The sequence below is a fragment of the Schistocerca piceifrons genome, chromosome 2 (assembly GCF_021461385.2).
Source record: "Schistocerca piceifrons isolate TAMUIC-IGC-003096 chromosome 2, iqSchPice1.1, whole genome shotgun sequence".
Lineage (NCBI taxonomy): Eukaryota > Metazoa > Arthropoda > Insecta > Orthoptera > Acrididae > Schistocerca > Schistocerca piceifrons.
The window spans coordinates 171427004-171451485 of NC_060139.1; positions in this window are offsets into that span (position 1 = coordinate 171427004).

Genomic DNA, 24482 nt, shown 5'->3' on the forward strand with positions numbered 1-24482 from the left:
ACCTCAACTATTATCTCAAAAGCTACTTGAATCTACGCCATTTAGAAATAAGAGCCTTAACCTTGAACAATTAACAATAGAAAAATTTAGTACGTACCAAGCTGAGCTGTAGTCACAGGTAAGCTAAAATATGGTAACAAAACTCGCACTCTTAATTTGTACTTGTGTAATCTAAATATTGCAGCCATCTATGAATACTTTAACTAAACTTTGAAATTAAAGCAGTGAAATGGAACGATATTACTTTAATGCTGGCGTCTGAATATCAACAACACACGGGTTCATTTCGGAAAAGGAAGGGACCCTGCTTGGTAATGCAATTGGGACAATGAGCAACAAAGGTTCATGCTAAGTTGCTGTATTTTAGTGATGCAAATAGAACAGTTTGGAAAGCTGAGGTCTGCCATACAGCTCTAAAACCTTACGTGCTTTCAGTCTTCCTTGTTGGTTGATTGAAGGTTTGAAGTCGTCGTTCGAGGAGGTGGCGACAGTCACTTATTGTCGGCCGTCGCTGTTGCAGCAGCTGGATGTTGGTGCGCCTTCTTCTCGACACGGTCTCCAGACGGGCTCTTGATGCGTGCCAGCTAATGTCTCCCGTCCGCGACACCGTGTCAGAAACTATCATAGCAAGTCGAGCGCAATTACATGCTGCCAAACCCCGAAAGCGCGGCACCAAGCGGGAGCGTCACACAACACACTTCTCCACCGCCCTACTCCAGACAGACTCTGCTCTGCCCGCGCTCCACGCGGCAGAGTTAACACTACCAAAGATCCTAAACACTTTGCTTCTCCACACGACCTATCGATGTAATCATTCGATAGCGTATTTTTCCTAGGCAAGACCCAGCTAGTATTTACAAAACAAACCAATTATACATCGACATAAATGCATAAATATACATAAACAAATTTTAAAACAATTACAATATATAAAGACACAGAAATATCATATCTTCAGGTAACAAAATAAGGAAAGAATTTATAGTACAGTAGATGGAAATAGGAGGATATGCATTTCCGGCGTTAAAAGTGGACGTCATATAGAATATCTGTGAAAGAAAAATGAAAGCCTTTGTCCTAAACATAATTTTAAGAAGTACGGTACCCGTACGTTGTCCTTCGTTGCATTTCAAGACACCTGGAAAACGTACGGTTCTTAAATACTTTGTAGACCTATGAGTTAATTACAATTAACCGTAAGTTTATACATTCATGCACAAGACTTCTGAAATAGAATTGATCGATTTGAAACTCCCTGTGTTATAGAATGCATGCATCTGCCAAGGGAAATATAGAATATTCCTTCAGCTTTTAGATTCCCTATGAAGGAGGCCTCACAGCAATGAATTATTTTTGTTAAGGGCGTCTCCGTCACAAAATATCAATGAAACTACATGTGAGCTCAAAAATAAAAAATAAAAATGAAAAAAAAATGAGTGACTTCCTAAGGTACCACACACTACTTAAACTAACTTATGCTAAGAACAACACACGCACCCATGCCCGAGGAAGGGCTCGAACCTCCGGTGGGACGTGCCACGCAAACCGTGACATGGCGCCTCAAACCGCGCGGCCACTCCACGCGGCAACGTGTGAGCTGCAGAGCATTTCGAGGAGTTGAAGAGGAATCTCTTATAGAAACGAGACATCTTTCATACAGATTCTCCCGGATAAATGTAGAGCAGCGGTATCTGAGAAAACTTTCCAGTAGTTCTCTTGTGTACATCGTACATCCCGCACAGACGCTAAAGAGATCAGGTACAATGGAGACACTCGACAATAAAGGTTCTCTATAAAGGTAGAGGAGACCCAATTGACCCAAACAAGTACAGAGGCATAGCCCTGGAAAATACTCAATTCAAGATGTTTTCAAAGATAATTACACAAAAAATCCAAGCCTCTGTGGACAGTCATCTCCCAGAACGACAAATGGGTTTCAGATCTGGAAGATCAACACTTACGGCAGTCAGGTTTCTTCTAAACAACATCGATGATGCGCTACAAAAGAAACAAATGTTCTACACAGTGTTCATAGACCTTACCAAAGCCTTTGACCTATTGGAAAGAGAGCTCATAGTCCGAAAACTGGAAAACACAATGGGAGAAGATAGCGTATGGGCAAGAATAATCAAGTCAATCCTCGAATACAACTTAATTACAATATCAGACAACCTCTCTTTTTCGAACCCGATTCTGCAATCGAACGGACTCTTACAGGGTGACCCAATGAGCCCTTTGCTGTACATTCTTGCCACTGAAGAAGCACTCCGAATTGGAGAAAATGAAGGAGATGTGTATGTATATGCATACGCTGACGACATAGCCGTAGGTTCAACAGATACCCAGAAGCTGCAGAGAATCATTGAGAAAATAGACAGATGGTGCAGTGAACACAACCTACACATAAACATAACAAAGACAAAAATGGTAATTTTCAGAAAAAGAGGCAAAACACCCAAGAATGCAGAAATTAGCCTCAGAGGACTAAAAATAAAAATCTCATCAGACTTTAAATACCTAGGACTGACATTGCAACCAATAGCCAAATGCCTCACAACACATACATCAGAACGTGCAGCCCAAGCAATAATAGCAATACAGGACATCAAAAACATCCGCCTACTCAGTCTAGAAACAGCCATGAAATTATTCAACACAAAAATCTTTCCAATCCTGGCCTATGGGATGGAGGTTATATGGGACCACCTGACAGAAAAACATCTAGAAACACTAGAGAAGGTAAAATCGACCTATCTAAGAAGAGCACTAGGTCTCTCAAAGACAACAAGATCTAGACTAGTGTACCTGCTAGCGAGAGAGACATTCCTAATCGAAGACATGAGACTTCGATATATGATGCCACACACCAGGGCTTCCAGAAAGCAACTGAAGATCATGGAGGAGAAACGAGAAAAAATATGGCCGGAGTTCTATGGCACCGAAGCAATGACGAACCGCTCATGGACAGCACCAAACTTCGAACAGCGACATTTCGTAACCAGACTTTATATTCACGTCTTTCCTCATCTAATCTGCAAAAACGAAACTTATCACGACCCAACCACAACATGTGTATGTGAACTGTGTAACGAAGCCTGTGAATGGTATCACATATAACAGTGCAGTAAAAGAGTGAAATCGATAAATGAATATGCAAAAATGTAAAATGTAAATGTAAAATGTTAAGCAAAGTAACTGTATATGGCTATTTGGCTGCAATTTTATTAAATTAAAATTTACACTCGTATGAAATCGGACCGAAAGAGATTAGCATCGAAATTAACTTTTTTTTTACTTCGCTCTGGGCATTGGGTTTCTGAGTACCCTTATGGATGTAGAGGTAGATACAGAGGATTTTCGTCATTTACCCTTGGGTAAATCTCTGACTAATTGACAATAGCAAGTAATTAGAATTCTGGGCTGGCCTCTGCAAATGGGAGCATCATATTGTTGACGAAGAAAGTATTTTGAGTTTAAACTATGTATCTCGAGCAGACTGTACCTTCCAACATCTTCTTAGCCTCTAGACACCCTTTCTGGGACATTGGCCTCTACCAGAGACTACTAAGTCGTTCTTCGCTGGGTGGTCTGAATGCAATTTTTTGCCAGATGTATCTCCATGTCGCCAGAGGACGCCACTTCATTAGGAATTTGGTCCATTTGAAGCTCTTCCTGGGCAACACCAACTCAGTCTTGCTAATTTCTCGACAACATGGACCCCCGTTATATCTTCGTTCTTGATCATCTCACACTCACTGTTGCCTTCTCTCTCTGTTTCCCTTTAAAAGGCCCGGAGACGATTTGCGTCGTTTCATCATTATTTCGAGCCCATATGTTGTTAGTGGTGGGATAATGTGTTATACATCTTCCTTTTCAATTTTTAGGAGTATTCGTTTTTCTAAAATGTAACAATCATCTTTTCCTACTTTATTTTATGTCTCGAATAAATAAGCATTATTTTCGAGGGAGACGCAACAAACGGAGCTCATAACTTGCTTTGAGGCCTACATCTCTGAAAGCATCTGTAAGGTCCCTGATCATTCATGCTAAAGAGGATGACAACAACTGCAAAGCGAAAACGGACATTTTCGATCTGTGTTGATACTTTTCTGATCCCAGGATCAGAGCTAAGCTCAATAATTTAAGTGAAACTGTTCTCCATGTTTGATGGCTTCTCTAAAGGATACTTTCTTTCTTTCTTTCATTCATTTTTCTCATGTTCGGAGGTACTTCCGTGAATGTAGCGTGTTAACGTGGTGTAGTTTTAGTCATCGCGGTCTCTGTTCATTGCCTTTATTACTGCTCAGGTTTCTGTAGTGTCGAATATCTTCTAATAGTCAATAATGGCCTTGTGAAGTGGGATACTGTATTCCGTATCTATCTGTATCAGTGGGTACCGCTTCGACATGGCCAGTCATAATAAGACTTTTTTTTCTGAAACCAGCCTGTTGAACTGGCTGATGAAAGTCAAATTTATTAATTCAGGAAGCTCATAATGATTTGTGTCAGTAGCTTGTAAGAGATAAATAAAAGCTCTCACGTGAAACCCATTTTTTACTACACCACATCCTCAAATCCATGTGTTACGGTGCCCGCTTTTTTCCAAGTCCGTATCGATCCTAGTGCAGAGTTTTCACTCAGATGGCGCTTTGGCGTTAGGCGGCTGTTTCCGTGTGTGATCGCTGGCCGGGGCTTAGCTAGAGGCGTGTGAGGAGGGAAGAGGTGGCTGCCTTGGCTTGAAGACAGTTCGGCTCGGTTGGGGTTGTTTGCGTCTGGACGCCGAGTGGGGCCCGATGGGGAGACCGGACCGTGATTTTACGGTTAATAGTGTGGACAGCGGCGTTGATTCGCAAGGGGAGCAAAATCTCGCCTGTTGTAGTTTGTCGAGCCTGAGTTTGAAATACCTTCTATGTGCGGCGGTATGTCATTTCGTCCTCCTGTCTCTCCGTTGCTGGGATTGCTATCCTCGTTTACCGTCTATGGATGTATATCGGTGGGCTACGCTGCTCTCCGTACTCTACTAGACGCTGGTGATGGAAGTGCGTCGTTCAGCGGCACGTTCGTCTGGGTGCTTTATGTTAGATCTTCAAGTGCATAGTCTTCAAGTGGCACTCCTTATAGTTTGCCTTGCGCAGTTAGATTGGAGTTTATTTTGTCTTGTGGTGCTTCCGCTTTCCGTCAACGAAGGTTATGCTTGATTCGGCACTGCGTACGACGCTTGGCACCTCAGCAAGCGGGTCGGAGCCACCTTCGCGACTAAACGGAAGCCTTTGGACTGAGAGGTCTTGTGTTTTGCATATTGTTCATAAATTGTTGTTTTGGTATTAAGTTGGCTGAGGTTTCTTATGGATTTCCCGGGATTTGGTCTGTTGTCCAGCCCTTGCTAGGTCTCGTTATTTTATAGGTCGGTCCTTGTTATGGCTTAGTACGATTTTAGTTTACTGCCTGGTGGTTCCGGTAGTACGCCGGATCGCTGTGGTTGTGTTGCATTTTGTATGGGGCTGTGTGCTCGGAGTCGTGGAGTACCATTTGTGTGAACTGCTTTACTGGGGAGTACTGATCGGGCCATTCTTGGTCCTCTTTTGTACGAAATAATTTTGTTATTATTTTAAAGTAACATTATCACTTAAATGATTTAATTCTTTTGCGTTAATTGCATCTTGGGTACTGAGAAATTTAGTAGTGGCACATGCCCCTTTACCTGTTTCATAATCTGTTAATTACCGAAAGACCTTAAGCTCATACTCATATGATGTGAGTTTCTTAAATTATAGTAGTTTTGTGTCATGTTATTGTTTTTTTTTTTTTGATTTGCTGATCACTGGTGTACTGTTCCAAGTATTAAAATGATTCAGGTAGCTATTACTTGGGTGGAACGCGCGGAACCGCAACGGAGAGAGTAGTCGCGTGCCTTACGTGTCCGTTGTTGGCGCGGCCTGGTGTCCGTTGTTTGTTTTGGGGCACCTGAGTTAAGTACTGTGTTGCCTCCTCCCTTGAAGCCCCGTCGTGTTCTTCTCATAAATATTTCCTTCGAGACATTTTAGTTAATTTTATGCTAGTATTATTTTAATTTCTTACATAGGTCAAATTGTGCGGCCTTCATTATGCACACTGTTTGTCATAGCGGAGTTGATGTGCCATTGTAATTTCTTAAACTCCATTGTGTGTGCCCTTCCTGATACGTATTGTGTGTCATAGATTTGACTATGACAATTATAATGTCTCATATATCATGATGTGCGTATGTAATGGTGCAATAAATGGATGATTGTTATTTCTGGCCGGCCAGAGTGGCCGAGCGGTTCTAGGCGCTACTGTCTGGAGCCGCGCGACCGCTACGGTCGCAGGTTCGAATCCTGCCTCGGGCATGGATGTGTGTGATGACCTTAGGTTAGTTACGTTTAAGTAGTTCTAAGTTCTAGGGGACTGATGACCCCAGCAGTTAAGTCCCATAGTGCTCCGAGCCATTTGAACCATTTTTTGTTATTTCTGTTCTGGCGCCCTTCATGCCTCCTTTCTTGTCTCCCCATTGGTACGCTAATCCTTGTACTTGTGTTGGTAGCCCACATCACCATGGATCACTGCAACCGCATGGATGCAGAAATCTTTTACTTCGAAAAAGTACTTTGACACGGTATAATACCAAATCTAATTAACGGATATAACGGTATAAACTTAACTGTTGAGATTTTCTTGGCGGCAAGGTTTCAGTATGTTGTCTAGGAATCAGAGTCATCGATTGAGGTAGAAGTAACTTCGTGTTGGCACCTGCTGCGAATTCCAGAAGCAAGGAGACACCGACTACGTAGACGAGCGCATACGTGCCGGGTACTCAGGCAGTACTAAATTAATGTTGACGTCCTAAGAGGGGAGGACAGATGAAGAAATACGTTATACTTATGTCATACGTTACACGAATAGATCACAGATAAACACCCATCCATTAATTTAGGATATAAACAAACACAGGACATAACCCAGCAGTTATTCAGTACTTGAAGACAATCGTCAGATAATCATTAAGATTGGTCTCTAGACTCATCAGCAATAGCCGCCTAGAATAACAAGAAGAAATATTATGCAAGTGATGCTAGCCATTGTAATATTTCTGGCTTATTCAGCCATCATATTACGCTCCAGGAAGCTATTCCAAGGACAGTGGAGATGTAAGAGGCATAGAGATGACGCAATATGGGATGAGGTACGGGTGACAGATGTAAGATTCGGTACCATTCGCGTGAGAAAGACCGCCTGCATGATGCTGCTGCTCTGTGATGGGCTGCTGTGTTCGGTGGTAGGGCGCCAAAACGTTAAACTGTAGTTGCTATTATTAATTAAACCTGTCATCCCAATTACTTCATTTTTTAAATAAACATCTCTCAACAACCAGCTATCAATCAGTCATTTCAAAATTATTAAAATCAAAATATTACTAAAACAAAAGACTGACGATATTGCTGCCGATGCACTTCGGTGGCGTTCGGGTCACGCCTTGCTGGCTTGGCGCGCGAAGTGTCTCGGGCAGTCCGGCTCTCCTGTTCTGACCGTTCTAGTAAACAGACATGTCTGTTATAGCAGTATTTGTTTCAAGCAATTTAATTTACTACAGTTCCGACCGTCGCTAGGTACAGACATGTTGTCTGTAATAGTAGTATTTGGTTCATGTAATTTTATTCTCCAGTTCTGACGGTTCCAGTAGACAGACATGTTATCTGTGGCAGGGTATATTTCCTGTTATTTTAGCCAGATATAATGACTGTGCAAAGATATGTTCAATACGTTGTGATCAAGAATAGTTTCTCGTGTCTATATCAATAAAAACGCGAGTGGCATCCCAAATGAGTTATAATTTATTCGTAGCAGCAGTTCCCTGAGAACTTAGTTTCAGCTCCAAGAAAAAGAATACATGACCTGCGTGCTGTTTTCTGCACTGGGGACATCATCATCATGAAGACAGCAGGTTAGTGAAGTGTACAAGAACTTATGTAATCCACACAGGGCAGTGGAAACAACTAGGCACCTCACGTGTACTCCATGCACAGTACAAATGTGCTCAGTGACACGTCATCTGCAGTAATGCAGAGGAGGCAAAGAAGGATGAAAGTATTAACACTATCTCACTTTTATTCCTTTTTCTTGCAGCACCATCGTGCACAGGATCTAGGACTGTAACAGTATTTAATGACAGAGTAGTGGGAGTGAAAATTGATCTACATTGTGCTATATGACTGCTCGTTGGCTGTATGCTGATTCTTTATATATATATTGACTCTATGTGACCATCTCCTCGCGTTACCTCAGAGAATTGTACTCGAATTTGCGTCCTGGCTGCTAATATACCAGGCCCATAAGAAATGGTGTCTGTTGTGACTTGGCAAGACAGGGACACTAGGAGAGGAAGCCGAAAGGCACGCGTTTATGCTCAGACAGGCTGGCGTGAGGTCTGGAACAGGTAAGGGAATTTGTAGTAGCAAAGAACGTAAGTAACTACTGGAATACTTAACTTTAATTCATAATTGGTGAACATCGGTCTGACGGTACATGTATCACAAGATAAATAGCAAATGATAATGGCGCCTTGCTAGGTCGTAGCAAATGACGTAGCTGGAGCCTATGCTAACTTTCGTCTCGGCAAATGAGAGCGTAATTTGTCAGTGAACCCTCGCTAGCAAAGCCGGCTGTACAACTGGGGCGAGTGCTAGGACGTCTCTCTAGACCTGCCGTGTGGCGGCGCTCGGTCTGCAATCACTGACAGTGGCGACACGCGGGTCGGACGTATACTAACGGACCGCAGCCGATTTAAAGGCTACCACCTAGCAAGTGTGGTGTCTGGCGGTGACACCACAGTGTCTATATTGTGACCCTTATTTGAATAACCTGATAAACAAATTAATTATTTTTGAAATGTGCGCAATGGAAACTGGTGCGAGATTCTCTTAGATAACACGTTCTGGGGTAGCCTATCTAAATTCACATTGCAAATTATTTCTGTCTTTCATTAACTTTAGAAAATCGAACTGAATAAGATACATCACACCCATTTCATGTGTCTGGTGACTGGGGGAATATTTCTTAACTGAAATGCTGACTCTCATTTAATAGATTTATTTTCTACTTTGATGAAAACTTTAGAAGCTGACACATTATAATTTTTATTTAGTTACAAAAATTATGTCTGAATCAGTGTTACCTCTAATGGATAGGACAACGACAAAACAAAAACACTACACGAATAATTCCATATATGACACAAAATTTCATTAACACAAAAAATATATGACACATAATTTCATAATATCACAAAAAATACATAAGTGGGCCACACCGTCTTTAGCGGGAAAATCGTCATTCATTCTTTAAGACTCACTTATCGTCATGCGTGAATTACACCACTAGAAATTTAAGGTAGGCCACTGCTGGAGGTAGATAACCTCTATCAGAGAAAATTTTCTGGGCAAAAATGATGTACTACTGGCGCCAAAATGAAGTGCGAACTTAACTCACAAAGAAAGTACCAAAAATAATTAAATTTCGCGACAGAAATTTCTCGATCTACCATCCGATACGCAATCTGCACTCATTGAGCTAGAAGTGAAGCTTATAACTCGGGAAATAGCTACATGAACTGATGTTCCTGTTGCATGCTCACTACCACAAAGCAAAATTTCACAAACACATTTCAGAGAAAACTATTGCAAGTAAATTAAAACCGTAACCTGTACCGACGAAGGTATGTTGAATGCGTGCTATGAGCATACCCTGTCGTGAATTTTTAGCCACATTAGGTCACTTTTATCTCACCAAATCTGCGAGCTGCTGTGCTCCCACGTCCTGTGCGTCTCATGGCTAGCCCCACAGTGCTCTCCACGGGCCAGAATCCGAGCAACGTTCCTATTCAAACGCGGCGGTGGGGAGACTCACCTCACCCCCGCACCAGCTTTGTAACCTACCTCGTGCCTGTTTTCATCTTTGTTTGCTGCTCTGGCCTACCTTCCGTTATTCTTGTAATGACTGCTATTCCCTTAAACTGTTCCCTTTGGTCCATTCTCCCGCTACATTTGACTTCCATTCATACCCATGCACACTCATACAGGATGGAACAAGGCGTGTGACCTCTTTGTGAAATGATGAAAAGAAATAAACAAGTGCGATAAATATTCCTTTCACCCAGCGAAGTATTGAAGCTGCTAGCAATGAAAGAAAAACTTATATCTCTTATATACTTCCTACTGTAACCTGAGGCAAAACGAAAGTAACGCCTCAATTACCACATACACTCTTCGTACTCCGATTCAGTATTATAAAACGTGTATGAAAAATTCGTTGAAAATTGTTACAACCTGATTTGCCACATTTTCGCCAAAAGTGTTGCATAGTCGTAGTCGGTGCTGTGACGGAACTATATACACGGTCCAATCACCACCACCTATGCTCGACGTTTACGTGCAATAACCACTCACAGACTGCAGGTGGCGGCGGCACGATCAATAGGGGCTTTAAGAAGGGTGTCGGGAGGACACAGAAACAGTGCAGTCGTTGTCGTAAAACAGAAATAGAGTGATTTAGCCGACGTCGAAAAGGGCATGATCACTGGCTTTCAGGTCAAGAGAGGAAGCGTTTCTGAAACGACTGTCTGTAAACTGTTTGCATGCCATGGTGGTTAATGTGCACCGCGCACGGCAAATTGGCGCTATCTACAGTCGGCACCGAGGCAACTGTGGTGCAACCGACTACCTAGAAGAACCAAAGGGCTGGCAGCGGTGTCTTCTCATCGAACGCTCAGGAAACGTTGCTCCTTATGGCCTCTGCAGCAGGTGCCTAGACCATGTGTACTGCTGTTCATTGGCCACGAAGGCTGGAATTTGCACGCAGTTTCCGTAACTGGACGTCCACCGAGGAGGCGTTTTGAGATGAGTTACTTTATAAGCTCCACCAGACAGCTGGCCGTTGGCGTGGACGGCGAGAAACGTCTGAAAGCAAACACCCTGTAACAATCATCGCAAGAGTCCAGGCCGGACGAGGGAGCATTAGTATCTGGGAAATGTTTTCATGCCAGTCACTGGGTGATCTCGTTCGTCTAGACGGCACAACGGATCAGCACAAATATCCATATGTCCTTGAAGACTGCCCCTAGACGTGGTCTAGTATCTACCAGCTGGATAACGCAAAGCGTCACACAGCTGTAAGTGTACGTGCGTGATCGAACAGCACCACGATGAGTTTACCGTGCTCCCCTGGCCGTCAAACTTGCCGCATTGAAAACCAACGTAAAATCTGTGGGACCAACTCGACCGGGCTGTTCGCACCATACGTCCTCAATCGGGAAACCTAACGCAGCTGGTCACGGCCCTGGAGTCGGCATGGCTCCAGATCCCCGGCGGTACCGTCTACAGTTGCGGCTATTCATGTTTTTCACAGTTGGTCACATTAATGTGACTTAACAGTGTACTTGCGGCAAGCAAACGAACCACTTCATAACAACTGCTACGGTAGTGTCTCTCCTGCATTATACATTGAAGGATTACTTAGCTAAAACGGAGTAGTGGTTTGACAAAAATGTTATACAAATAAATAATAATAATAATGATTATAAAATATCCAAAATTCCACATAACACCTTCACTTTACGTTTTTTTCCATCTGTTTTTTCCTTTCTAGAAATACTTACCCCCAAGCTATGCATGGCACAATACTAACACCTCTTCCTCTTTCGAAGCTCAACATGTAACTCATTTTTGAGGACAGCAAATGGGAAATTGCGGTACAGAAAATGGCCCAGAAATCACCATTATGTGTGTGTGTGTGTGTGTGTGTGTGTGTGTGTGTGTTTTTGTGTGTATGAGTGAAGTGTTATGAAACAATGTGTGTTTTGTGACGGCTCCCTAACCCGAGGTCCTCGGTGGTACCTTTGGGGCAGCCACCACAAATTGTATAAAGCGTGTATAGTGACCAGGATGTAGCTATGTCTGTTGGCCGAAAAACAATTAATGACGAGAATTGCGCCAGCTAGAATGAAGAGGTAACTTATCTTTATTTCTGACGAAACGTGCACCAGCAATACAAGTCCAAGTAATATCCAAGAGTAATCCGTGTACTGAGCCTAGTCGAATACAATAGCAAATATCACACTGCAATGGCTCCGCTATAAACTCCACGAAAGGCTAGTAATAGACAATCGACAATAGACTCGGGGTCAGCGTTCCTCCTTATATGCAATAGGCAGAGGGCGCTGCGGACCCGAGTTCAGCCATGGCGCGACCTCTTCCGTAGGCGGTAACCCCCTGAGACGCCGACGGCCGCGACAGTAACTGTGGCCAGCGATGTCACCGTCAGGGCGCGCGTGCGCGAGTTGGTTGGTTGGTTGGGTCCGTGGATACAACAGTGTGTATAGTGTGTGCAGTGACTGATAGTGAGATATGAGTGAACAATTATTTAGTAAGTTATTCGCAAAAAGTTTTGTATACCAGGAGTAAATCTAATAATTGTCTCTAACTAGAAGTCTGTAAGTATATGTGTATACGAATTACCTTATTTTGAATTAATCTGAATTTGTAAATACTTTGACATGTCCTATATCATTGTATAAAGATATCTACGGATGAATAAATCTACTACTACTACTACTACTACTACTACTACTACTATTTATACCTTTGACCCCAAGATCATTTGCTGAACACCAGATGACCGTTGCTGTTCATTATTAAGCTCCGGCGTTTCTTGAGCGGTTATCTTCTTTCGATATCTCTCGCTAAATTAAAGCTCTGATTACTAGACGAACTCTGGCATTGCTAGTTTTAAAATATAGAAAATATAGACAGAGTGAAAACGGAGAGCGACTAGTTCCATGCGGGGAGAAGAGGTATCCCCTGTGCTGTGTGTTGTGTCCCGTGCATCGTATTAACCGACCACAGTATTTTTCCTCTTGACCTCCTGCGGTCATTACCGAAATACATCTTGACGTTACAGTAAACATGTAAATTGATTACTAAGCAAAGCCGATCGCAATGAGAAAGATTTCAAGACAGTTGTGCTTGAACAATGAAGCGGGTCAATGCGTCCTCGTTAAGTTTGACGATAAAAACTCGCGATAAACCGACCGAAGCGCATTAAGCTGTAGTGTGTCACCTTCGTGTCTACTCTTCAGTGCAGTGTTTAATTGAGTGGTAAGTGTTGTGCGTCTTTTTTTTTTAATCTCTTGCCAACAGAAACCAGACTGTCGCTGTGTTTTTGTCCGTCTACTAAGTTCCTAGCATTTGTAGACTTCGAGAAAGCTTTTGACAATGTTGACTGGCATACTCTCTTTCAAATTCTGAAGGTGGCAGGGGTAAAATACAGGGAGCGAAAGGCTATTTACAATTTGTACAGAAACCAGATAGCAGTTATAAGAGTCGAGGGACATGAAAGGGAAGCAGTGGTTGGGAAGGGAATGAGACAGGGTTGTACCCTCTCCCCGATGTTATTCAATCTGTATATATAGCAAGCAGTAAAGGAAACAAAAGAAAAATTCGGAGTAGGTATTAATATCCATGGAGAAGAAATAAAAACTCTTAGGTTCGCCGATGATATTGTAATTCTGTCAGAGACAGCAAAGGACTTGGAAGAGCAGTTGAACGGAATGGATAGTGTCTTGAAAGGAGGATATAAGATGAACATCAACAAAAGCATAACGAGGATAATGGAATGTAGTCGAATTAAGTCGGATGATGCTGAGGGAATTGGATTAGGAAATGATACACTCAAAGTAGTGAAGGAGTTTTGCTATTTGGGGAGCAAAATAACTGATGATGGTCGAAGTAGACTGTCAATGGCAAGGAAAGCGTTTTTGAAGAAGAGAAAGTTGTTAACATCGAGTATGGATTTAAGAGTCAGGAAGTCGTTTCTGAAAGTATTTGTATCGAGTGTAGCCATGTATGGAAGTGAAACGTGGACGATAAATAGTTTGGACAAGAGGAGAATAGAAGCTTTCGAAATCTGGTGCTACAGAAAAATGCTGAAGATTAGATGGGTAGATCACATAAATAATGAGGAGGTACTGAATAGGATTGGGGAGAAGAGAAGTTTGTGGCACAACTTGACTAGAAGAAGGGATCGGTTGGTAGGACATGTTCTGAGGCATCAAGGGATCACCAATTTAGTATTGGAGGGCAGCGTGGAGAGTAAAAGTCGTAGACCAAGAGATGAATACACTAAGCAGTTTCAGAAGGATGTAGGTTGCAGTAAGTACTGGGAGATGAAGAAGCCTGCACAGGATAGAATCGCATGGAGAGCTGCATCAAGCCAGTCTCACGACTGAAGACCACAACAACAACATCCATTCTACGTGTCTACTTACTGTGTTTCTTAATTAGCATCGTCAACCCTTTGTTTTTGTATTTTAACTTCCACAACTTTTCGCCATTTTACAATTCTATAAACGTCACCGTTCTAATCGCCTATGTTTATTGTTTGTTATGTTCTTATTATGTTTTTAAATATTCTGTAGGCTGAAGAGCGGCGTACTAAGCTGCTGCCACCCCGCCCTCCTCTGGCGGGAATGGAAACTCAATAAAGGGGAAAAAATACGAAGCGCCCCCACTCCCAGGGACGGTAATAATGTGGTCAACTAACATGTGCCGGTGTTGGCTTCGGCCAAACTGAACAAAGTACGCAGTGTGACAGTGTCTGAAATCGGTGCGTGGTAGTCCGGCTGAATTCCAAAGTGTGAATCGCGCTTTCAGCAATTGCAGTTGTTGTTTGTTTCCTGTTGGATTCACTGTTCCAGTTATTGCCGATTGTGTGATACTATATGGAACGCAGTCAGCTTTGGATAAGTCTCAAAGTGTGGATAATGTCTATGGAAATGGATGTATATCACTGCCGATAAAGGACGCCGTGAGAGAAAGCGGCTCCCTGCTCTAAAGGTACGTGTTAACGTCAAAGTGTGTGTGGTTCTCCATCCTGGTAACCAGACACAGATTTAGTTTCAGTGGCCACGTAGTAACGTGATGGAAAGACCTTTCCTTAAATTTAAAGAGGGCACTACGGTATTTAAATCTGTTACTTGATTTTGCTAATAAATCCATCTAGCTCCTTGTCTTGTTAGGTAATAAACTCCCTTGGAAAAATTTACGAAATGTGCAAAGTATTATTTATATATAACGCTCTATGTTTTCTAAATCTTAGCTTTCTTATAATTGAATTTTTATAATGCAGTACTATGTGTTACTTAACTTTATTCAATTATTACAATGACTAATGTAAAATATTTACAAATTTGTAGATGTCACACTCCAATGTCATACTGAAAATTAGTTTCTACATTTGTTTCGTTACACTCATATACTAGACGTAAGTCTGAACTTGAATGTACACAATAAGATACTGTAATACAATATGACGGCTTATTTGACTTTCACGGGATTTTTTGGCATGGGGTGTGCTACAAAAATTGTTAGTATCATAGTATATTTGTGCAAAAACGCACAAAAAGGATGAAACTAATGTATAGAAGACTGAAGTGAAAACCCATAACTAATATTAGTCATTATTTGTATTGTCAGTGAGCACACTCAACAAAATTCAATACTCATCACAGATCACCCTTTTACAATGTTGGCAAAACATTTTTGTTTTTCTGTTTCTTTTTATTGCACATAGCGAATTTTTCATTTTCGCTTTGATGGTTAGAGGATCTGGCAATTTCCAATATTTCTTCCGGAGTTCTCTTCTAATTTTTTTGTGGTATAGGTATCATCAACCCAGGTTTTAAGTGTGGCGCAACTAAGTTCCATGCCAGTTCTGAACAAATATTCGTCATGGCCTCTTTGCTTCAGTACTGGAAAGGGTAAACAGAATTGTGGCGTTAATCCAACTTTTATCCAAGATGCCACATAAAACCCCACGCGCCATTATTGCCGCACGTACAATGGTGTAAGTTTTAAACAGTTCGTCAAACGTGTCAGTACCACCATTTGTTTTATTATATCAAATTATCATATTAGGTTTTCCATTTGTTTCGTCGACGTCGTCTGAGTAGGTCGAAGTAGAGAGCAAGAGTAAAACTTTATTCTTATCTGTAACATTTAAGAGTAGTGTCTTTCTGGCTTCAAAGGCACATTGTGTTTTCCCGTTATTCTGAGGAGGTAATAATGGTTGTTGTGTTTCAGGAATATTTTTTCTTAAATTTCCCAACATTTTCAAACCAAATTTTTCATTGTCTGATAAACAGGAATCGACGAAAACCAATTGTCAACAGTCAGGTTTGTGTTAGTGCCATGAGTGGGTTCCGATAACTTTCTCACATACTAAGATGGGACAGCTTCATTTTTTTATTACTACCTTGCGAATACAATGAAAATCATTTAGCATCTAATAAGTCTTGGAATCACAAACATCAAAATCTTGCTTCCCATTTGTTCGACACTGTACACATATATATTCTGAAAGGGCAGTTGCCACGGAAATCGATTAACTGCTCTTCTGCTGTATAGTATCCGAAAGTAGTGTATAGGGATTTGCTTATCAATAAATGTAGTCCAGTTTCCTGAATGGCTGCAAATTGGTCTGCATGCTTTCTTTGCATGCAGGTTGCTTTGACATCAGATCTTAGACAACTAGTCAAAAACTCGAATCACCTTTGCGACACGGCAGTGCGAAACGGGGAATTCCTAATTTCGGACACCTGAGTTCTTCTAAATTCGTGTAAGCATCTTTGTTTACTGCGCAGAGGTACAAGGGACCAATGACAACTCATATCTCAACAATATTTGTAGTACTACGGTAACTTTGGGGAGTTTCCGAATGAAGAACATTTGCAAGTAATTTCTTCGTTGACAATCATGTCTACCATCTCAACAGATATGTTTCAATTAGAGTAGAAATAGACCTTGCTTATCCATTTGGTCTTGGGAGGTGAGAAATTAGATACCTAGATCTCACATTATTATTATTATAATTTTGAAGAACTACTATGACTATCATCATCACCTTCTCCACTCTTTTCCATACCTGATGGTTCCTTCATTTCAACAAAAACAGGATCTTCATCTTAATCTGGGCCTCCAAATGAATCATCTTTCGGTCCAACTCGTCCATAAGTGCATCAAATGTATCTTCATTAGTTCTGAGTCATTTACTCAACGAGCTCAAAAACAAAATAAAATATGTAGGGCTACACTGAAAAAAAAACAGTTATAAACTACAGTCTATTTTAGCTGAAAAAGTATAGTTTACCATAGAATTCTTAGGCACAAATTTGCAAATACGGCATATATTCACATCTGATGCAGAAACTGTGTATACATTTCAGTGTTGTATTACTTACTAAATTATAAATTTTCAATGCATCATAATGGGGACATCAAGACCCGTTAATATTCAACAGTCTTTTCAATTTGACACTATCGCAACAACAAAGCAAATGTTTGAGCTAAGATCGCATACAAATAAGTACTATTGTCAGCATAATGTACACTAAGTTTCAATAAACTGTAGCCAACTTTCTCCTTGCGACTTTCAATAACAAATACACTGGGATTCCTAGGACCCCGGTATGAGGTGGGACGGTTAAATATTCAGAAACCTGAATATCACATAGTACAATCACTTAGTATTCTACGGTTACAATACCAGTGAGTGACCACTGGAATCATTCATCTCATAAAATAGCTGGTTGTGACAATTTTCGGAGTGTGAAAATGATCATTACTGGGTTCAGTCGTGACATAGTGGTACTTTTCTATTCATTTGTAGGATACAGTCAATTTATGAAGAATACTGTATTTAAAAGAATCGTGTGACCAATACTAGAATATTGCTCAAGTGTGTGGCGCACATACCAAACACGACTATCATGAATTATGGTCAGAGGTTTAACTGCTTGACGAGAGTGTGTCACTGAGATACTGAAAAACCTGAAATGGAAGACGCCAACTACCTTTCCGGAAGTCTAAATTTCAAGAAACCATCTAAGTAAGTAATATGGGAATAGATTACAGCCCCAAAGTATAGTGCACAAAGATATTTAAGCAGTCGTTTTTCCAGTGGTTCCTAAATGAACTGAACGGGATGAAACTTTACCGCAAAATGCGTAGTATTCATTGTCATGCTTTCCACCGAAGTTTGATGAGTAAAGACGTAGATCAACATACAATATTGACGCATCGTACCTCTGAAACATTGGCCATGTCACTGCCATTATCAGTGGTTATTAGAGCTATTAGGTACATGTTGATAATTTTTACTTCCTTGAACCGGCAATACACAGCCTTCACGATATGCTTCCCAAAACCGCTATTATTTTTCTTTTCCTCCTGTTTCGTTTAGTATTCGTAATATTCAGTGCTATTTTCAAACGTATCAGATTATTCCACTCAGTCGCAAAGGAAAATGAAGTGGTTCAAAATGGTTCTGAGCACTACGGGACTTAATATCTGAGGGTATCCGTCCCCTAGAACTTAGAACTACTTAAAACTAACTAAACTAAGGACATCACACACATCCATGCCCGAGGGAGGATTCGAACCTGCGACCGTAGCGGACGCGCAGTTCCAGACTGAAGCGCCTAGAACCGCTCGGCCACTCCGGCCGGCTAAAAATGAACTAACATAGCTGATACATACTGAGGTTTCGAGTAAGTGCATGTTTTCCAGGAAATGAGAAAAGAGTGTGGAGGAGTAACAATACAAAACTGAGCATCACAAGAACGTAACTGACGTGCAGTAAATATGCAGCGCGCGCTCTAAAGGGTATTTATTCTTCCGGCTCTTGAATAATAATACTTTCATAACAGAATGGAGGCTAAATAAAAAAGTATGGAAGAAACGGACGCAGTCTTCCGGGCGAGTGCCACACGTTTCCACAAACTGCAGCACGCTACTCCATGTTTGTATTTCTCTTCCTCTTTATTTCTCGCGGATGGTATTTTTCAACCTGGTATTCGCAGAAGTGACAGAGATATAAACCATTACATTACACTGGCGTGTTTTTGTTGTTTCAGTTAGGCGGTCTGTTAACTGAATTACCTTTGCACTTATTTTGTGTACAGGTTAGAGTGGAAGCTGTTGGTTGTACATTTTAACGCGAACCCAATTTAGTTAGTATTCCTCATAGAGCAATATGGATGACCCTCCTCTCGTTGATCGTGCCACTTGGAAAGAGTGGGGAACTCGTTCATAGAACGCGGTATTTTACACCGAATTAAATACTGCCATTTACACAGCAGAATACGATAAATATTTACTACTACCATTTTTAGAGCCAACTTGAAACATTAAGCGATTATAAAGCGTTTGCCCTACGTTATTTTACCCGATGCACTACAGTGTTACAGATAGCGTGACCTACTCAGCACGAAAAATCACGGACATTAGGTGCTTCACTTCTCTTTAAGAACAGGAGCGAAACAGAAAAGCACTGTAACCGTCAATTAATCAAACTTCTGCTAACAATTAACAGATACGTGTTAAAGAATTCAGATGACAGACTATTTTACTTCTGTCTGTTACATGTAACACTGTTCACTTTGTCATAATTCTCACTGGTGATATACGGTATGCCAAATTATTATATACATGTCAGGGTACTACACTACTGGCCATTAAAATTGCTACACCAAGAAGAAATGCAGCTGATAAACGGGTATTCATTGGACAAATATATTATACTAGAACTGACATGTGATTACATTTTCACGCAATTTGGGTGCATAGATCCTGAGAAATCAGTACCCAGAACAACCACCTCTGGCCGTAATAACGGCCTTGATACGCCTGGGCATTGAGTCAAACAGAGCTTGGATGGCGTGTACAGGTACTGGCGCCATGTGATGAGCCAGTTGCTCGGCCACCATTGACCAGACGTTTTCAATTGGTGAGAGATCTGGAGAATGTGCTGGCCAGGACAGCAGTCTAACGTTTTCTGTATCCAGAAAGGCCCGTACAGGACCTGCAACATGCAGTCGTGCGTTATCCTGCTGAAATGTAGGGTTTCGCAGGGATCGAATGAAGGGTAGAGCCACGGGTTGTAACACATCTTAAATGTAACGCCCACTGTTCAAAGTGCCGTCAATGCGAACAAGAGGTGACCGAGACGTGTAACCAATGGCACGCCATACCATCACGCCGGTTGATACGCCAGTTTGGCGAAGACGAATGCACGCCTCCAATGTGTGTTCACCGCAATGTCGCCAAACACTGATGCGACCATCATGATGCTGTAAACAGAACCTGGATACATCCGAAAAAATGACGTTTTGCCATTCGTGCACCCAGGTTCGTCGTTGAGTACACCATCGCAGGCGCTCCTGTCTGTGATCCAGCGTCAAGGGTAACCGCAGCTATGGTCACCTAGCTGATAGTCCATGCTGCCGCAAACGTCATCGAACTGTTTGTGCAGATGGTTGTTGTCTTGCAAACGTCCCCATCTGTTGACTTAGGGATCGAGACGTGGCTGCACGATCCGTTACAGCCATGCGTATAAGATGGCTGTCATCTCGACTGCTAGTGATTCGAGGCCGTTGGGATCCAGCACCGCGTTCCGTATTACCCTCCTGAACCCACCGATTCCATATTCTGCTAACAGTCTCTGGATCTAGACCAACGAAAGTAGCAACGTCGCGATACGATAAACCACAATCGCGTTAGGCTACAATCCGAACTTTATCAAAGGCGGGAACGTGATGGTACGCATTTCTTCTCCTTACAAGAGGCATCACAACAACGTTTCACCAGGCAACGTCGTTCAACTGCTGTTTATGTACACTCCTGGAAATGGAAAAAAGAACACATTGACACCGGTGTGTCAGACCCACCATACTTGCTCCGCACACTGCGAGAGGGCTGTACAAGCAATGATCACACGCACGGCACAGCGGACACACCAGGAACCGCGGTGTTGGCCGTCGAATGGCGCTAGCTGCGCAGCATTTGTGCACCGCCGCCGTCAGTGTCAGCCAGTTTGCCGTGGCATACGGAGCTCCATCGCAGTCTTTAACACTGGTAGCATGCCGCGACAGCGTGGACGTGAACCGTATGTGCAGTTGACGGACTTTGAGCGAGGGCGTATAGTGGGCATGCGGGAGGCCGGGTGGACGTACCGCCGAATTGCTCAGCACGTGGAGCGTGAGGTCTCCACAGTACATCGATGTTGTCGCCAGTGGTCGGCGGAAGGTGCACGTGCCCGTCGACCTGGGACCGGACCGCAGCGACACACGGATGCACGCCAAGACCGTAGGATCCTACGCAGTGCCGTAGGGGACCGCACCGAAACTTCCCAGCAAATTAGGGACACTGATGCTCCTGGGGTATCGGCGAGGATCATTCGCAACCGTCTCCATGAAGCTGGGCTACGGTCCCGCACACCGTTAGGCCGTCTTCCGCTCACGCCCCAACATCGTGCAGCCCGCCTCCAGTGGTGTCGCGACAGGCGTGAATGGAGGGACGAATGGAGACGTGTCGTCTTCAGCGATGAGAGTCGCTTCTGCCTTGGTGCCAATGATGGTCGTATGCGTGTTTGGCGCCGTGCAGGTGATCGCCACAATCAGGACTGCATACGACCGAGGCACACAGGGCCAACACCCGGCATCATGGTGTGGGGAGCGATCTCCTACACTGGCCGTACACCACTGGTGATCGTCGAGGGGACACTGAATAGTGCACGGTACATCCAAACCGTCATCGAACCCATCGTTCTACCATTCCTAGACCGGCAAGGGAACTTGCTGTTCCAACAGGACAATGCACGTCCGCATGTATCCCGTGCCACCCAACGTGCTCTAGAAGGTGTAAGTCAACTACCCTGGCCAGCAAGATCTCCGGATCTGTCCCCCATTGAGCATGTTTGGGACTGGATGAAGCGTCGTTTCACGCGGTCTGCACGTCCAGCACGAACGCTGGTCCAACTGAGGCGCCGGGTGGAAATGGCATGGCAAGCCGTTCCACAGGACTACATCCAGCATCTCTACGATCGTCTCCATGGGAGAATAGCAGCCTGCATTGCTGCGAAAGGTGGATATACACTGTACTAGTGCCGACATTGTGCATGCTCTGTTGCCTGTGTCTATGTGCTTGTGGTTCTGTCAGTGTGATCATGTGATGTATCTGACCCCAGGAATGTGTCAATAAAGTTTCCCCTTCCTGGGACAATGAATTCTCGGTGTTCTTATTTCAATTTCCAGGAGTGTATGAGAAATCGGTTGGAAACTTTCCTCATGTCAGCACGTTGTAGGTATCGCCTCCGGAGCCAACCTTGTGTGGATGCTCTGAAAAACTAATCATGCTCTGAAAAGCTAATCATTTGCATATCACAGCATCTTCTTCCTGTCGGTTAAATTTCGCGACTGTAGCACGTCATCTTCATGTTGTAGCAATTTTAACGGCCAGTAGTGTATTTACACCCCTCATCGCCTTTTTAGAATTTCAAACTCTGTCTTCTTCTGTAATTTTTACCGTTAGACATTCCAATAAAGCAATGATATCCTAAGAAACATCCTACAGTCTTGTACCCTCTATCAGTGGTTTTTCCATAGATTCAAATCCTTGACGATTCTGCGAGGAATTCATCACTTCTCATCAATCCACGTAATTTGGAAGAGCCCGCCGTAAGAGCTTCCTCAAACTCTTCTGTCCTCTAAGTCTTCGGTTTCATATAGCCCATGATTCCCTTCCTTACAACGCTGTCTGCTCCAGGTGTACAATCTCAGAAACTTCTTCCTCGCTCTAAGGGCTCAATTTTATTGAGAAACACTCCATTTCCGTGTTTTAGTTTCTTATGTCATTCTTGCTTCGTCGGTCTTGGCTTATTTTACCTGAGAATTCATTAACCTCTTCACCTATATTAACCAAAATTTTGATCTTAAGTTAATCGATAATCGTATTTCTTGAGTTCCTCAGTACTTTCGCCTCTGATTCACTCTCAGCCCACATTCTGTGCTCAGTCGACATTTATTCCAAACAACAGAGACGGTATTTCTTTCTAGGATAGTAACATCATCAGCAAATCGTACAATTAATATCAATTCACCCTGAATGTTAATTCGACTCATGATAGCTAAATTTTTTTGTGTTGTTGTCAGTTTACACACCATGCAAGGTCTTAAAAACTCGCACATTTTAAACGGTAACTTTTCTTCCCCTTTTATCTACAGCGGAATAGATTCTAATTGCTGATTTTATCCATTCATACACTTCACTTCTGAGTAGCTTTTACACGTGACGACTCAACCTCTTCGTGTAACTCACTTACTTAGTCTTTCTTGTCTTCCTTGATCTGGCCCAGGGGATCGCTCGATTCTGACCGGAGGCCGTCTCATCCTCTGCCAGATGACGTCATTAGATTGTTTTAATGTCAGCACAATGCTCTCCCAGCCTTTGTCATCTTCCCAGACCTTTTCATTTTAGTGGCTACTCAGTGCGAGACAAAGCTGAGTGCACACATTTCATTCGCACCGGCAAGAAAAAATATCTGGTAGGCCGGGAATCTAACCTAGGTCCTCCGCTGTAGTATCTGACGGGCTGACCGTTCAGATGTGGAGGTGGACGACACACACACATTCCCACACATACCTTTGATTATTAAAAACATAAACTTAACGAAGAGAAATTTCGTGCCATATTTTGATGAAAACGTGAGTTTCATTACAATCGTCTGTACAGTATCTGATCTAAAGTAAACGAACTTCAGTTACTGGACATTAATGTGGGGCGTGTCCACCATTCACCAGTATGATCGCTCGAACTTTGCTGGGGACACTTTCAGTGACTGAATTTGTGGTGGAATAGCACTCACTCTTCCACTAAGAGCCGAAAGCAGAGAAGGTACCGACGTCAGATGCAGGGGTCTGGAGCGAAGTGAATTTTCTATCTGAAGGCACAGATGATCCATAGGATTTTTGTCTAGACTGGACAGGCAAGTCTGTTTCAAGGATTTTACGGTCCACAAACAATTGCCCCACAAATGCTGCTTTATGACAGGGTGCGTTGTCATGCTGACACAATGAATCATCGTCTCCATCCGTTGGTCTGCCGTACTAAGTACACGATAATATAGAATGTGTTCATACCCTAACCAGGGAAAACACACCGTACCATAACACATCTCCTAAGTGCTTCACTGCTTGGGCTACACATGATAACATGTAACGTTGTCTAGTCACTCGGCCACCACAAAACGATGCCACCAAATTGTCACACGGTGTAGCATGATTTGTTTCTCTACATCACTTGGTTCCTCTCCTCTACTTTGCAGGGGTGCTCCTCTCTATAGCACTTCAAGCGTCACTTCGCTTACTACAGAAATGTGTGACTTAGAAGAGGAGCTCGGTTATTGTACCCCTTGCTTTTTAGCTCCCTATGCTCAGTTACCAGGAGAAAGCAAACTGGCGTTCTACGGATCGGAGCGTGGAATGTCAGATCCATTGATCGGGCAGGTAGGTCACAAAATTTAAAAAGGGAAATGGGTAGGTTTAAGTTAGATATAGTGGGAATTAGTGAAGTTCGGTGGCA